A 16,337-nucleotide genomic window follows, 5' to 3' on the forward strand; every position below is an offset into this window, starting at 1 on the left:
TTGTTTGCGAGCTGTGCTTTCTTCTAAGGGTCTATCTTGACCTTTGGAATTCAGTTTCCTGCACTTGCAATGCCCCAAGCAGATACCAAGAAAGATTGGTCAGCAGGACTATCAATTGCTTGATCTGTAAAGCAAAAATTCATTTGTTATTTGAACAGATATAGTTCAGTAAGAGGGTCACTGGATGTCTACTTTGGACAGAAACTTTAAGTCAGGGTAAATAAAAATTCCTTAACTCTGAGAGGTAACAATTAAAAAAGCTCCTTCATTAAGAGCTGACTCTGCAGTTGGCATTTGTTCCTAGAAAGATTGCTATTTGTGTTTCACATTCAGGTACAAAACATTCTTGGCTTTTCATAATAAATTGTCTTAAAAAAGTAAATTGCAATGATTTCTCTTATCTTTAAGTAACCTTAGAAATTCCTGCTTTTTCTTTAAGAAACTTAGGTTTTAGGTTGTAGCTGGTGGCAGTGGCAGCATAGAGTCATAGAGATGTACAGCACAGAAACAGACCCTTTAGTCCAACTCACCCATGCCTAACAGACTTCCCAACCCTGTCAAGTCCTAAATTATAAGGTCAGTAGATAAGTAATCCCAACCCTCAGTTTTATGTCATGGGGGAGTTTAGATTCAAAACCCACTATGGCAGTGAAAACAAAAAAAAACTGTAAATGATCTAATGGTAACCATGTTCGTTGTGTTTTTGTAAAATCTGATTCATTAATGCCTCCATCAGATCTATAGCAATGTGGTTTGACTCTTGATGACCCCAATTAGGGACAAACTAATTTTAAAAAGTTTTCGGGGTTGTCTCCTCAGGAGATGAAAGTGAGCCAGTTTTGTACTTGCTTCATGTATGTTCAGCTGACATTGTGTGTTGCCCACAGGACTGTGCTTGGGTCAGTCATGAGTGGTTGGGGACTTAAAAAAAAGAGAAATCTCTGGTTTAGACATCATGCACTGAAGCAGTATTTCAAACGTATGTAAACAGTAAGAAGCAAGGAGGGCAATGAACTGGTAGAGTCGACAGTGGAGTGCTGGAAATGACAGCATCCGAGGAGCAGGTATCCTCGACCCTGGTGTCCAGCATCTGCAGCCCTCACTCTCCCCAATGGGCTGGTTAGTCTGAGGCTGGCAGGGAAGGGCCCAGCTGTGTCTGTCTGAGACTCTGGGGGGCGCTGTCCTGCTCCGGGAGCCGGCGCTGTCCGAGCGGAGACACCGAGCTCGAGCCGGAGCCGGGGCCGGGGAAGGGGAAGCGCCCAAGGTGAGTGCTGCAAACCGCCAGCGAGCAGGCCGGGCAGGCTCTCGGGAGCACCGGGTACCCGCCCCACCCCCGGTGTGATATTCACCGAGGCTGCTCCTCGGTGTAACGGGACATTCGCTTTCAGAAGGCGGCCCCAGATAGGCCCCGGCGTCTGTGGCTGCTTCATCTTCTGTCCATTTCCCACTGGAAATGGGGCTTTCCCGCAGGAAATAACCTCCTGGTGACGGCCTCAAAACAGGTCACTTTAATCAAGAGTACACATTGTTCCAGCTTAACACTTCCCGTCCTGTCCCTCTGCAGGATATTTGCTGAATGTTGGTGAGAGTAATGAGTAAAACACATGCCTACTGCACTACTTTGCTGGTGGGCAACATTTGGAAACTTTCTTGTGGTACATATCTGAATTGGTGCATTATTTAATCTTTAATAAATTGATTTTGTCGTCATTTTTTTCAGCCAGAGATAATAGGTAACTAATGTAGCCCTGCAACCACATTGTTTCTGCTGCTTCGGTTGTGCTAGCATCACTGGTTCCCAGCCACACCACAGCTTTGGAAGGGTTTTCCTCAAAAGGTGTTGGAAGTAGAGTCTCTGAACAGTTGTAAGGCAGAGATAAATAAGTTCTTGATAAGCAAGGTGATCAAAGGTTACTGGGGGTAGATAGAAATGTCTGGCAATATGGCCAGCTCTGATGCAGGCGCAGGGAGTTGAGTGGACTACAAGTTTTAATTTGCAAGTTTGTGTACCGACAAAATTTAATGAATTGATTAATAATGTGATAATCATTGATTTTTTTGGTGTTGATAGATACTAGGTGGAACACCAGCAGTAAACTCTTTTTGAAGTAATGCTATGGGATCTTTTACAGCCACTTAAGAAGGCAGATGGAACTTAAGTTTAAAAGATTATAAAGACAGTAAAGTACAATGCTCTGTTAATATTGCATTCTTGTGTCAACCTTTGATTTTATGTGCACATGGCTTGAAGTGGACCTTCAACCTGTAAATTTATAATGCTGGAGTTTTTCTTATCTGGGCTTTGTCAAAGGGCAGCTTTTGGAATGGCTTATTTGTTACATATACATACCTGATGTCGACCTAGTGATTCACAAAATTTTCTTGGTTAAATTTTTATTTTTTTTTGGTCCTGCTTCCCACCTACATGCTATTCTGGTGACATCACCCAAAAGCTGTGTTCATTTTCACATGCATGTTGACACCTAGTTCTACTAGTAAAAAGTGAGGTCTGCAGATGCTGGACATCAGAGCTGAAAATGTGTTGCTGGTTAAAGCGCAGCAGGTCAGGCAGCATCCAAGGAACAGGAAATTCGACATTTCGGGCATGAGCCCTTATGCCCGAAATGTTGAATTTCCTGTTCCTTGGATGCTGCCTGACCTGCTGCACTTTAACCAGCAACACATTTTCAACCCAGTTCTACTACTTCTCTGCCTTTCTTGACTGCTTTACTGTTGCTGTTACTTATCTGCTATCTAGTACTAAGTAGATTTTCTCCTTTTAACTATTGGAAGGACTGAAGTCAAAGTTTAAAGTTCCTGCTATAAACTCAGTCCCTTAGCTACAGACTCCATTCCTCTGTCTGGAAAAAGTTTTGAGGTAAAACCAGACCATTCACTAACTTGGTGTCATATGTGATCTCATGATGAACTACGAACTCGTATTTGTGCCATTCCTAACACTGCCTGATTTTGTCCCCGTGACTTCACTATGCCAGCGAATCAGATTATCTAAAACTTTGTTTCCTGTGTCTTAACCAGTCTTGTTCCACCTATCACCTTTGTGTTCATTGACCTACATTGACTTCTGGTCCTGATTTTTGTTGTTAAAGGACCCCTTTTCAAGTAGATTTCTTAAATCATTGGTCAGCAGCCCCAACTCCATTTAAGTTCTAAAACGATGTAACACTCATGACATCCAGATTAAATTGTATCACTTTGATTTAATTTGCATAAATCCCCCACTATCAACATTTTGGAACTTACCTTGACCAGAAACTGAACTGCATTAACCATTTAAATACTTTGGAGAGTCGGGGGTGAGTTATTCGCTGCAGGTATACTAGCCTCTGACCTGCACTGGCAATATGATCAGTTGTGGTGGAATACAAGCTTACAAATTAAAAGCAGGTGTTATCCACTCAATTCGCTGAGATCAAATCACCACTAAATCACATCACAGCTGATCATATTGCCAGAGCAGGTCAGAGGCTAGGAATCCTACAGTAACTCGCCTCCAGACCCTCTAAAGCTTGTTTATCATCTATGAGGCACAAGTTAGGGGTATGCTGAAATATTTCCATTTGTTTGGATAAATACAGCTTTGAGACCTTATGGGGCAAAGCAACCCTGTTGATTGACACAACATTCACTAATTTCACTAAATTCACTCAAGAGGAGGAAAACAACAAACTGCCATTCCTAGATGCCCACAGTACAGCGACCAGCCAATGGGGAACTTCAAACCAGTGTCTATAGAAAAGCAACACATACGGACCAAATATTGAACTACAGAAGCAATCATCCCAACACCCACAAATGAAGCTACATCAGAACATTATTTCAACAAGCCAACACACACTGCAGCACAGAGGATCTATGCAGAGCAGAGGAAAATCACCTATACCATGTATTCAAAAAGAATGGTACCCAATGAATATAGTCCGCCCATTTCTCAGCAACAAACCCAAACAAGCAGACAAAACACGGCCAGAAACCCTACCACTCTCCCCTACATCAAAGACATTTTGGAAATGACTGCCAGACTACTCAGACCCCTTGACATCATGGTAGCCCACAAACCGACCAACACATTAAAACAGCAGCTAATGAACTTGAAAGACCCTACACAGACAATGAGCAAAACTAACGTCATTTACAAAATACCATGCAAGGACTGTAACAAATATTACATTGGACAAACAGGCAGAAAACTAGCCACCAGGATACATGAACACCAACTAACCACAAAAAGACATGACCCTCTCTCAGTCGTATCCTCACATGTGAATGAGGAAGGACACCACTTTGACTGGGACAATACATCCATCCTAGGACAAGCCAAACAAAGATACACGTGAGAATTCCTAGAAGCATGGCATTTCAACCGGAACTCTATCAACAAACACATCGAGTTAGACCCCATCTACCACCCCCTGAGAAAAGGAACAGGAAGTGACTTCACCACAGGAAATAACATCACCGACCCAAAGAAACCCAAACATATAAATACAAAGCAGGAATTTTCAGCATTGCTTCGTGTGAGGTCCACTGAAGATGTTACCTAGTAAGGTAATGAAATGTCTGGAAATGAACCTTTCAGCTCAGCGAGTAAACCTACATCCAAAATTGACACAACATCCACAACCTCTAACACTGATGCTCAGTAGCAGCAGTGTGCTTTATCTGCAAGATGCACTGCAAAAATTCACCAAGGCTTCTCAGATAACACCTTCCAAACCATGACCATGTCCATTACCATCTAGATCGGTACAAGGGCAGCAGGTACATGGAATCACCACTACGTGGACGTTCCATTCTAAGTAACTCATGATCCTGACTTGGAAAATATTGCTGTTTCTTCAGTGTCACTGGATCAAGATCCTAGGACTTCCTCCTTCATGGTTTTGTGGGCTGCCTACACCAAATGGACTGCAATAGTGTAAGAAGGCAGCTCAATACCACCTTATCACCTTATGTGGAAGTGAGGACTGCAGATGCTGGAGGGCAACTAAGGATGGGCAATTGATGCTGGCCAAGCCAGCAAAGTCCACATCTCATGAATGAATTTTTAAGAATGTACAGTGAAATCTCCATGAAAATAAGGATAATCCCAAACTCCAGTTCAGACAAAGTTGTTAGCCATTTTTGCCAATACAGTAAGATATCCAGTTGAAGGGTGATAAGCTGAAGTTCTAGACTAGTAATTCTAGATTAGCCAAACTCCCAATTGAAGCGTGGTTAGGCCACGTTAGGTATGAAATCATGGCTGAGCCAACTTTGTGGATTTATATCATGGTGGATGACACTGATGCTATACAACAGAACAGGCAGATGAGGCAATTATTGAAGTAGAGAATTTTTCAATACAGTTCCCCGAGGAGACCGCGGAATGCTCGACCACCCCCTCTCTCACCCGTTTTCATAGCTGAAGCTGCAAAATCTGTAGAGAAGCTTTGGTATTTTGCCCTGCAGTATGAAAACACGGTAAACATGTTTGACTGCATTGACGATATGAGGGACTGTATTGCACTTGTCTGAAGACACCACACTAAGCAGAAAAAGATTGATGTTTTTTCAGAGTGAAGTCCCGACATTTTTAATGCTTTTAATTCTACAAGGTCAGGCTCTTGTAAGTGGTGAACGCATTTTTAAATAAGGCATTTTCCACATACTTGTCATTGTTTTAAATTTTTTGAGTGTTGTAGGTAAATTGGGTTATATTGAGGCTTCTTGGGCTCTCAGAACTCTGTTGGCATAAAATTGTGGGTGGGCCCCCTACTATTTCTTATGATTTTACTACAGTACCAAAATAGTTTTTTTTATAAAACCACCAGCCCTTTGGCAAGGATGAACCTGCTAGGGCCCACTGTCATCCTTGGTACCTGCTATGTGTAGCTGGTGATTTTTGGTGGTCCTGTCAACTCTGTATTGCAGACTGACCCTTGAGGTGAGAGAGCCAGCACGCATTGTGCCGCAAAGTTATATCCATATATTGCTCCTTTCGAGCCTTCCTTTGGCTTTCACACTTTCAAATACTAATTTACCAATTTTCTGGAAATGTTAATTTTGTTGTAGTTATTTGGTCCTGACTTGGATCTCCACTTAACTCTGTCTCCCTCTTGCCTTATGGATGGCAACTTCCCTTGTGGTCTTTAACTTCCTGACTCAGATCAGCTGTAGAATCTCTCTGAATTTGTTCCTCCTTCTTCAGGTCTGACTCATCTGTTGTCCTGCTCTCTTTGGGAGTTAAATTTCTTTTCAGAAACAAATTTGATAAACGTCCAGCAAGTTTATTTAGTAAAATTATTTACGAAAATGCCACTTTATTTTTTGGCTCTAACTTCCAAGTTTTAGTTCTGCTCAGTGAGCCAAAACACAAACATGTAAGGAATGGTGAATTTTGTTTCTTTTGATGGGAGGAAGCAGTGTTGTTGAATTAATATGTTTATAATATGCACCACATAATAGGGAGTGATTTAAACAGAATCACAGAGATATACAGCATAGAAAAAGATCCTTTGGTCCAACTCGTCCATGTTGAACAGATAGCCTAAATTAATCTGGTCCCATTTGCCAGGATTTGGCCCATAGCCCTCTAAAACCTTTCTATTCAAGTACCTATCCAGAATGCTTTTAAATGTAATTTAAATGTAAACTCCTTCACCACCTTCGTGTGAAAAGGTTGCCCTTAGGTCGTTTTTAAATCTTTTTCCTCTCACTTTAAACCTAGTTTTAAGTGTGTTAAATGCCCCTTAGTTTTGGACTCCCCACCCCAGGGAAAAGACCTTGGCTATTCACCCTATTCAGGTCCCTCATGATTTTATAAACCTCTATAAAGTCACCCCATAGCCTCTGACACACCTGTGAAAAAAGCCCCAGCCTTTTCAATCTATTCCTATAGCTCAAACCATCCAACCCTGGCAACATTCTTATAAAGTTTTTCTGAACCCTTTCAAGTTTCATATCTTTCCTATTCGGAGGGTGACCAGAATTGCATGCAGTATTCCAAAAGTGGTCTAACCAATGTGCTGTACAGCTGCAACATGAAGTCCCAACTCCTGTACTCAATGCAAGAGTATAAAACACCTTTTTTCTCTACCCTGCCTATGTGCTATTCCACTTTCAACTGTGAACCTGTACCACCAGGCCTGTTTGTTTGGCAACACTCCCCAGGACCTTACCATTAAGTGTGTAAGTCCTGTCCTGATTTACCTTATCGAAATGCAGCACCTCACATTTATCTAAATTAAACTCCATCTGCTACTGCTTGGCCCATCTGATCAAAGTCCTGTTGTCTTTTGAGGTAATCTTCTTCACGATCCACTCCACCACCAATTTAGGTGTCATCTATAAACTTGCTAACTATTCCTCCTATGTTCATATTTTTAAAGTTTTTGCGTAATTTAGAAATAATGCAGATTACCAGTGGTTACCTCAAAATATTTTAAAATAACTGATAAAAATAAATGTTGGACTTATCTTGTTAACATTGTTCATAAATCATACAAACTTTAATTAGTTTTGTTGTTTATGTTGTTTTTGTCTGTAATCTCGTACCACATTGTCACAGAATTATTACAGTGTGGAAAGAGGCTATTTGGCCCATTGTGTCTGCACTCACTCTCTTTAACTTAGTGTCGAACTCCTGCCTTTTTCCTGTGCCCTGCACATTGCCTTTTTTAAAAAAAATTATCATCATTTAATGCCAACTTGAATGTCTTGATTGCCACTTCCAGGTACATTTAGAAATTTATGTAAATGTGATCTCATTGCCATGGCTATTGAGTAAATAAAGATGAGGGAGGGCAGATCAGCAAGGATTTACAAATTTAACACAATGTGAGAGGAGATGTAGGCCATATAGTCCTTGAAGCTTGATCCGCTGTTCACTTCAGGGCCATTTCAGAATTATACTAACCCCACTTTCTTGCCCTATCTCCATATCCTTGATACCTTTTGTTCTCAAGAATCTATTTATATCAGATTTGAATATACTCTTGAATTGAGCATCTACAACTTTCTTGGATAATGAAATCCAAAGAATTCACAACTGTTGAGTGTCAGTGTTCTCCTCTCATTCCAGGTGTCATGCCTGAGACAAGATGTCTTCAGGACTTCAGTTAAGAAATGTCATATTGCACTTGAAACATTAACTCCATTTCTAACTCCACAAATGCTGTTACATCTGCTGAGTTTTTTTTCCATTTTGTTTTTATTTCAGATCGTCAGAATTCTCTATACTTTGCGTTTGTTAACATGGTATTATCAAAATCCAGTTAAATACAGCAAAACTTCCATTATCCTTCTATTATAACGGTTGCAATAAAGCCAACATACTATTTGTCTTCCTAATCACTTACTTTATATGCATATTAACTGTCTTTTATTCATGTGCAAGTTGCCTATATCTGAGCCAACATTTATGAGCCTCCCACTTTTGATTAGTATTCTGGTTTTACATTCTTGTTTGGTCACAGTAGAAACGATATGCACCACTTGTTTTAAGGATGTACCACCCTGTGGTATTTGAAATAATATTAATGATCTCCTCATCATTATGAAGTAATTTATTTCTTTTCAACATGGCAACACTTGGAAATCCTATGAACAACAATATTTCACTTGAGCTTTGTTTAAAATTTTAATTTGATTCAATTGTGGAAGGAACAGTAATTGTGTTGGATATTTTCTTTCTGCATTAATGCTGATTATATTCAGGATTCTAGCCTGAGGTTTGACTTGTAATAAGTACTCATTGAGCCGTTCAGTTCAATGATGCAGTACTGGTTAATCATGTTTCACTAAACCTCTGTGACAGTTCCAGCATGTGATTTTTAAGTGATACGGTTCATTTTATTGTAAGTGTTGCCTTGTTACCAAGGTCATGAGAGAGATTTTCAATCTCAGAATATTTAACATCCATGTTAAACAAGTTTGATACTGCATGTTTAGAAGCAGTTTTAAATCTAAGCATACTTACTTATTTGGAGAAATAACCCATCTACTATTCTGAAGTAAAATTTCCATCTTGTGCATGATTGTTTCCCTTCACACTGGTCAGTTTGTGCTAGATTAACTAGGCTGCTTGGCCCCCTATGTGAAACTACCATTCATTGAGGCACAAGTGTGTGACGTGATGACATCCACTTGCACCCCAACAATGCATGGCATAGCCTACATACTTCCGGCTTGAAAGGAAAACGTGCTATTTAATGTTTTTCAATGTTGACAAATAATAACTTTTTTGAGATACATAATTTATATGAGAATTTATGCATGCAGAATTTGTGTCATCACAATTTTGGTGCATATGTTCACGGTGTTGCCTTGTCTGACAAGGAATTGAAGGTATTGAAACAAATGTACATTGTTTTTTGCTTGCAGAGTGTATTTGTTCCTTCCTTGGAGTGCAGAAGAATATTGGAAGAGGCAAACTGCAGCTAATCAGAAGGGATGATAGTGAGTCCGAAGTTGATGACTTGTTGCTGGAGCAGTACCTGCACAGGCGAAAGAAGCATTTAATGTTAACCTTCACCATTCTTTGGACAATTACCTTAAATCTATCAGTCATTGAGCCAATTTTTTTTTGTTTTGGTGAACCATTCACACACCTAAGAATGCAATGAAAGATTTCTGAGGAAATGGCAACTGTTCAAATTCATCATTTTCAAAAATACTGTATATCGTAGTGTATAAATTTCCCTGCTGTTTAAGACAACCTGTCTTTTGGATGCCAGAATGCATGTTTAAGACTTTATGTGTTGTGTAAGTTGACTTCTGTCACCTAATAAATCTGTAGAGCTTTATTCTGATTAGGAGTTGCCGTCAATTTATCAACTCACACATATATGATTAGAGTTATGCTCGATTAATACAATTTCCCTCCCCAACCCCACTATCTGATGATTCACCGATAAATGTTTCTAGCTGGAACCTTTATCCATTTGAATAGCACACCATCTTGTACCCGATTCATCCTTCCCTTTTTTAAATACATCGCTCCCATCTTCCTCTCTTTATTTTCTCATTTTCACTGAGGCAGTTGTGTGCTTTAATTGGGCATAAATGAATGACAGGGATTCAGATGAAGAATTATTGTAAAGTATAGGCATGGAGATGGGAATGAAATTGAAGGATCTAGGAGAAGAAAGGGAGTCAAGATATAAAATGGTAATTGGGGAAGATCTGTCAGCTACAACGTTGCCTTGGTTTTGAAAGGAAGAGGGCATTGGTTGGGGTATAATTAATGGTAATATAATCTGTAGTTCTGGATGCTATGTTATTGGAAGAGTATTAGCAGGTCATGCTGAGAAATTGGATGTTATCTGTACAAGAATTAAATGGAAAACTTGAAATTTTTAATGTTTAGAGCATGAGTAAAATTTGGGACAGAGCATAATTTATTTTGAACTATGCAGCAAAAAACTATTACAATTGCTAGTTTAGATGTGGGCTATCCCTATTCTTGTTTCCTGTGGATTTCTATTAGTAGATTATCAATAGGTTTTAATTTTAAATATTTTATTTAAAATGTCTCTTATGTAAGAAACCTACTCTGTCTTCATATATTCCATTAGAATTACATATTGTTCAGAAATGTATTTGCTTTATACAGAATTTGAAGCTTCAATTCATTTTCTTTAAGGTGTAAAACACGTTTGAGTTGAACCTACTGGAAGTTTCTGATAGAAGCTACGTGAGACCTGGGTGTGACGTATTTTACAGTAGGTGAGTTGTTGAAAATAGGAAGACCCTTGTTATTGACTGCACACCAGAGATCACTTTTATTTTCTTCTTAGGATCCTAGTTCATGTGGGTACTGGACAAGTCAGATCCCAGAATGAATCTGGCTTGATAGATGATATTTTGTATTTTCTTTAACATGGTGGTAGTTCACTGAAGCATACAAAACTTCAAGTTTGGTTTTAGCAATGAAACAGAAGTTTATTGCGCAAAAGAAATAAAAATTAAATGAACCAAATCAAGCTATAACACAGCTGAAAGATTAAAAGAACACACAGCAAAACAAAATCCTGTTTTTACCCCAACACCATTGCAACTAGTACTGTTTCCTTCCCTATCAAATGTTAGCCTTTGTTGCTTCTTCTCAGTTTAAGTCCTGCCACTGTGTAAGACCTTCTCCTTTGATCACTTTCACAATTGAAAACTCAGTCATTCTGCGTTTTTTAATAATCTGCACAGTTCTGACCAAATATTCCTAGTCTGGAAGTTATCAAAGCTATAACCCTTCACTTGAACTGTTACGAACAATCTTCTTTTCTCAGAGGTTATTCAGATACTTGCTTCACCTCGCCAGGTCTCTGTCAAACTATATCCAAAAGCTTTGAGCTAAATTTAAAGAAAAAGTTGTTCATCTATGTTTTACTGAAGCTACTGGTTTAATATTTTCTCTCTCCTCTCATAAGCCCTTGTTGAATAAAGAAGCAACGTTAACATTCCTGTGACCCTTGCAGTCACCTGCTCTCTGGTTTAAAATCATGGTCTGAGAAAGACTGACCAAATTAATTTTTAAACCCCTTCACAAAGACAGACTGATACCATATGTCACTCAGTTGAAATCTAAACTCTCTCTTTGAGAAAAAGAATGGTTTACTTTATATAAACCACACACTATTGGTCACATTATCCCAATCCTGACAGTATCCTTGCTGAAGATGATGAATGGTTGAGTTAGCACAAAAAATATTAGATGTAAAGTACAGTTTGTGTATTTAATAAACTACATAGAATAAACTGGCCAAATTTCCTTTGTCTTCTCTTGTGATTATATGCACACTGAATATGAATATTCTGCACTACATTAAATTTAAAAACATAATTGTAGATCACTTGAAACACCAAAAATATGTCTGTGAAAAGAGTCTAATGTTTTGGAGAAGGCGCTATGTGTGATGAAATTTTATTAAGTTCATTTTGGTCTATTTGTGTCACTAATGTATAGGTTTCTGAAAGACAGCACAAAATGTTGAATTAATGAAGATATTGAAGCAAATGTTGAGAAAAAACATCTTTACTCAAAGCCTGTAAACAGAATCTGAAGTTCAGGGAATTAAAAAAAAGTAGAACTTAAAAGCAAGACGAGGCCATTCTTTCCTCAAGGCTGCTATTCATCTAGATCATGCCTCATCTCTATCTCAAAACCATTTTTCTGCACTATCTCTAGATCTTCTGATACCCAGAAATCTATTGCTCTTTATCTTTAATTTGTTCAATGGCTGAACATCGGCAGTCATCATGGAGAATTGAGTTCCAAAGATTCATAAATCTGAGTGAACAAATTCCTCCTCCGTTGTTTTCAATGGCCTATCTCTTATTCTGTGTTCCCTGGTTGTACCCACATGGGAAAAAATTCTTCTTTCATCTACCCTGTCAAGCCCTTTAAAATTTTGCATCCTTAACTGAGTCGTGGAGTCATAGAGATGTACATCACAGAAACAGACTCTTCAGTCCATCTCGTACATGCCGACCAGATATCCCAACCCAATCTGGTCCCACCTGCCAGCACCCAGCCCAAATCCCTTCCAACCCTTCTGATTCATATACCCATCCAGATGACTTTTAAATGTTGCATTTGTACCAACCTCCACCACTTCCTCTAGCAGCCCATTCCACACATGCACCACCCTCTGTGTGAAAGAATTGCCCCTTAGGTCTCTTTTACATCTTCTCCCTCTTACCCTAAACCTATGCCGTCTAGTTCTGGACTCCCCCACCCCAGGGAAAATACTTTGTCTGTTTATCCTGTCCATGCCCCTCACAATTTTATAAACCTCTATCAGGTCACCTCTCAGCCCCCGACGCTCATGGGAAAACAGCCCCAGTCTATCATCGTCTCCCTATAGCTCAAATCCTCAAACCTTGGCAAAATCTTTGGAAATCTTTTCTAAACCCTTTCAAGTTTCACAACATCCTTTTGATAGGAAGGAGACCAGAGTTGCATGCAATATTCAAAAGTGTCCTAACCAATGTCCTGTATAGCCGCAACATAACCTCCCAGCTCTTGTACTCAATGTTCTGACCAATAACAGAAAGCATACCAAATGCCTTCTTCACTATCCTATCTATCTGTGACTCTACTTTCAAGGAGGTATGACCTTCCAATCCACGGTCTGTTTGTTGAGCAACACTCCCAGGGACCTTACCATTCAGTATATAAGTCCTGCTAAGATTTGCTTTCCCAAAATGCAGCACCTCGCATTTATCTAAATTAAACTCCACCTGCCACACCTCAGCCGATTGGCTCATCTGGCCAAGATCCTGTTGTAATCCGAGGTAACCTTCTTTGCTGTCCACCACACCTCCAATTTTGTTGTCATCTGCAAACTTATTAATTATACCTCCTGTGCTCACATCCACATTATTTATATAAGTGACAAAAAGTAGTGAATCCAGCACTGATCCTTGCGGCACTCCGCTGGTCACAGGCCTCCAGTCTGAAAAACAGCCCTACACCACAACCTTCTGTCTTCTATCTTTTGTATCTTTGAGCCAGTTTTGTATCCAAATGGCTAGTTCTCCCTGTATTCCATGAGATCTAACCTTGCTAACCAGTCTGCAATGGGGAAACTTGTCGAATGCCTTACTGAAGTCCATATAGATCATGTCTGCTGCTCTGCCCTCATCAATCCTCTTTGTTACTTCTTCAAAAAAACTTAATCAAGTTTGTGAAACATGATTTCCCACGCACAATGTCATGTTGACTATCCCTAATCAGTCCTTGCTTTTCCAAATACAGGTACATCCTGTTCCTCTAAATCCCCTTCAACAACATGCCCACTGCCGAGGTCAGGCTCACTGGTCGATAGTTCCCTGGCTTGTCCTTACCAACTTTCTGAAATAGTGGCACCGCTTTAGCCACCCTCCAGACTTCTGGCACCTCACCTGTGATTATCGATGATACAAATATCTCAGCAAGAGGCCCAGCAATCACTTCCATAGCTTCCCACAGAGTGCAGGGTACATTTGTTCAGGTCCTGGGGATTTATCCACTTTTATGCATTTCAAGACATCCAGCACTTCCCCTTCTGTAATATGGATATTTTTCAAGATTCACCATCTATTTCCCTACATTCTATATCTTCCATGTCCTTTTCCACTGTAAATAGTGATGCAAAATACTCGTTTAATATCTCCCCCATCTCCTGTGGTACCACACAAAGGCTGCCTTGCTGATCTTTGAGAGGCCCAGTTCTCTCCCTCGTTACCTTTTTGTCCTTCATGCATTTGTAAAAACCCTTTGGATTATCCTTAACTCTATTTGCCAAAACTATCTCATGTTCCCTTTTTACCCTCCTGATTTCTCTCTTAAGTATACTCCTACTGCCTTTATACTCTTCTAAGGATTCACTCGCTCTACCCTGTCTATACCTGACATATACTTCCTTCTTTTCCTTAACCAAACCCTCAATTTTTTTAGTCATCCAGCATTCCCTATACCTACCAGCCTTTCCCCTGACAGGAATATACTTTCTCTGGATTTTTCTGAAGGCTTCCCATTTTCCAGCCGTCCCTTTACCTGTGAACATCTGCCCACAATCAGCTTTTGAAAGTTCTTGCCTAATATCATCAAAATTAGCCTTTCTCCAATTTAGAACTTCAACTTTTAGATCTGGTCTATCTTTTTCATCACTATTTTAAAACTAATAGAATTATGGTTGCTGGCCCTAAAGTGCTCCCCTACTTAGTGGGCGGCACGGTGGCACAGTGGTTAGCACTGCTGCCTCACAGCGCCTGAGATCCGGTTTCAATTCCCGACTCAGGCGACTGACTGTGTGGAGTTTGCACGTTCTCCCCGTGTCTGCGTGGGTTTCCTCCGGGTGCTCCGGTTTCCTCCCACAGTCACAAAGATGTGCGGGTCAGGTGAATTGGCCATGCTAAATTGCCCGTAGTGTTAGGTAAGGGGTAAATGTAGGGGTATGGGTGGGTTGCGCTTTGGCGGGTCGGTGTGGACTTGTTGGGCCGAAGGACCTGTTTCCACACTGTAAGTAATCCAATCTAATCTAATCTACAACTTGTTCTCCACTGACACCTCCGTCACCTGCTCTGCCTTATTTCCCAAGAGTAGGTCAAGTTTTGCACCTTCTCTTGTGGGTACATCCATATACTGAATCAGAAAATTTTCTTACACATGCTTAACAAATTCCTCTCCATCTAAACCTTTAACACTGTGGCAGTCCCTCTCTATTTTGGAAAGTTAAAATCCCCAACCATAACCACCCTATTATTCTTACAGATAACTGAGATCTCCTTGCAAATTTGTTTTTCAATTTCCCTTTTGACGAATAAGGAGTCTATAGTACAATCCCAATAAGGTGATCATCCCTTTCTTATTTCTCATTTCCACCCAAATAACTTCCCTGGATGTATTTCTGGGAATATCCTCCCTCAGTACAGCTGTAATGCTATCCCTTATCAAAAACGTGACTCCCCATCCTGTCTTGCCTCCCGTTCTGTCCTTCCTGTAGTATTTGTATCCTGGAACATTAAGCTGCCATCCCAATCCATCCCTGAGCCATGTTTCTATAATTGTTATGATATCCCAATCCCATGTTCCTAACCATGCTCTGAGCTCATCTGCCTTCCCTGTTAGGCTCCTTGAATTGAAGTAATTGCAGTTTAATTTATCTCTGCTACCTTGTTCTCTGCTTATCCCTGCCTGCCCTGACTGTTTGACTCTCTTATTTTCTCAACTGTACCAGTCTCAGATTGATCTCTTTCCTCACTAGGTTCCAACCCCCCACCTTACTAGTTTAAATCCTCTCAGCAGCTCTAGCAAATCTCCCTGTCAGTATAGTAGTTCCCTTCCAATTTAGGTGCAATCCATCCTTCTTGTACAGCTCACCTCTACCCCAGAAGAGATTCCAATGATCCAAAAATGTGAATACTTCTCCCATACACCAGCTCCTCAGCCAAGCATTCATCTGCTGTATCCTTCTTTTCTCCCCCTACTAGCTCATAGCATCGGGAGTAATCTAGATATTACTACACTCAAGGACCTCCTTTTTAAATTCCTGCCTAACTCTATGTTCACCCTTCAGAATCCCAATCTTTTCCCTTCCTTTATTGTTGGTTCCAATGTGTACAATGACCTTGTGCTGCACCCTGTCCGCCGTGAGAACATTCTGCATCCTCTCTGAGACATCCTTGATCCTGGCACCGGGGAAGCAACACACCATTCTGATTTTTCACTGCTAGCCACAGAAACATCTGTGCCTTGGACTAGAGAATTCCTTAACACAATTGATCTCTTGAAATCCGACAGATTCCCCTTCTTCTAAATTCTAGAGAATAGTGGCAGAGTATCCTGGGTCTCTCCT

At 40.2% G+C, this 16,337-nt stretch overlaps 1 protein-coding gene and 1 long non-coding RNA gene across 3 annotated transcripts in view; one reads left to right on the top strand and one right to left on the bottom strand.

Moving 5' to 3' along the window:
- Positions 1–1,178: 1,178 nt before the first annotated feature.
- tpk1 (thiamin pyrophosphokinase 1) overlaps positions 1,179–16,337 on the top strand; it is a 374,891-nt gene continuing 359,732 nt past the window's right edge. The window contains exons 1-3 of one of the 2 annotated variants that reach the window (XM_060824853.1): positions 1,179–1,264; positions 9,385–9,765; positions 10,646–10,728. The gene's annotated coding sequence lies outside the window, so the exon portion shown is untranslated. The remainder of the gene's footprint in view (positions 1,265–9,384; positions 9,766–10,645; positions 10,729–16,337) is intronic. The other variant, XM_060824854.1, reaches the window with a different exon arrangement.
- The window catches only part of LOC132815741 (uncharacterized), a 32,607-nt gene continuing 24,988 nt past the window's right edge, over positions 8,719–16,337 (bottom strand). The window contains exon 3 of the long non-coding RNA XR_009644701.1: positions 8,719–9,497. This is a non-coding gene — a long non-coding RNA (uncharacterized LOC132815741). The remainder of the gene's footprint in view (positions 9,498–16,337) is intronic.

The sequence above is a fragment of the Hemiscyllium ocellatum genome, chromosome 5 (assembly GCF_020745735.1).
Source record: "Hemiscyllium ocellatum isolate sHemOce1 chromosome 5, sHemOce1.pat.X.cur, whole genome shotgun sequence".
In the NCBI taxonomy this organism is placed as follows: Eukaryota; Metazoa; Chordata; class Chondrichthyes; order Orectolobiformes; family Hemiscylliidae; genus Hemiscyllium; species Hemiscyllium ocellatum.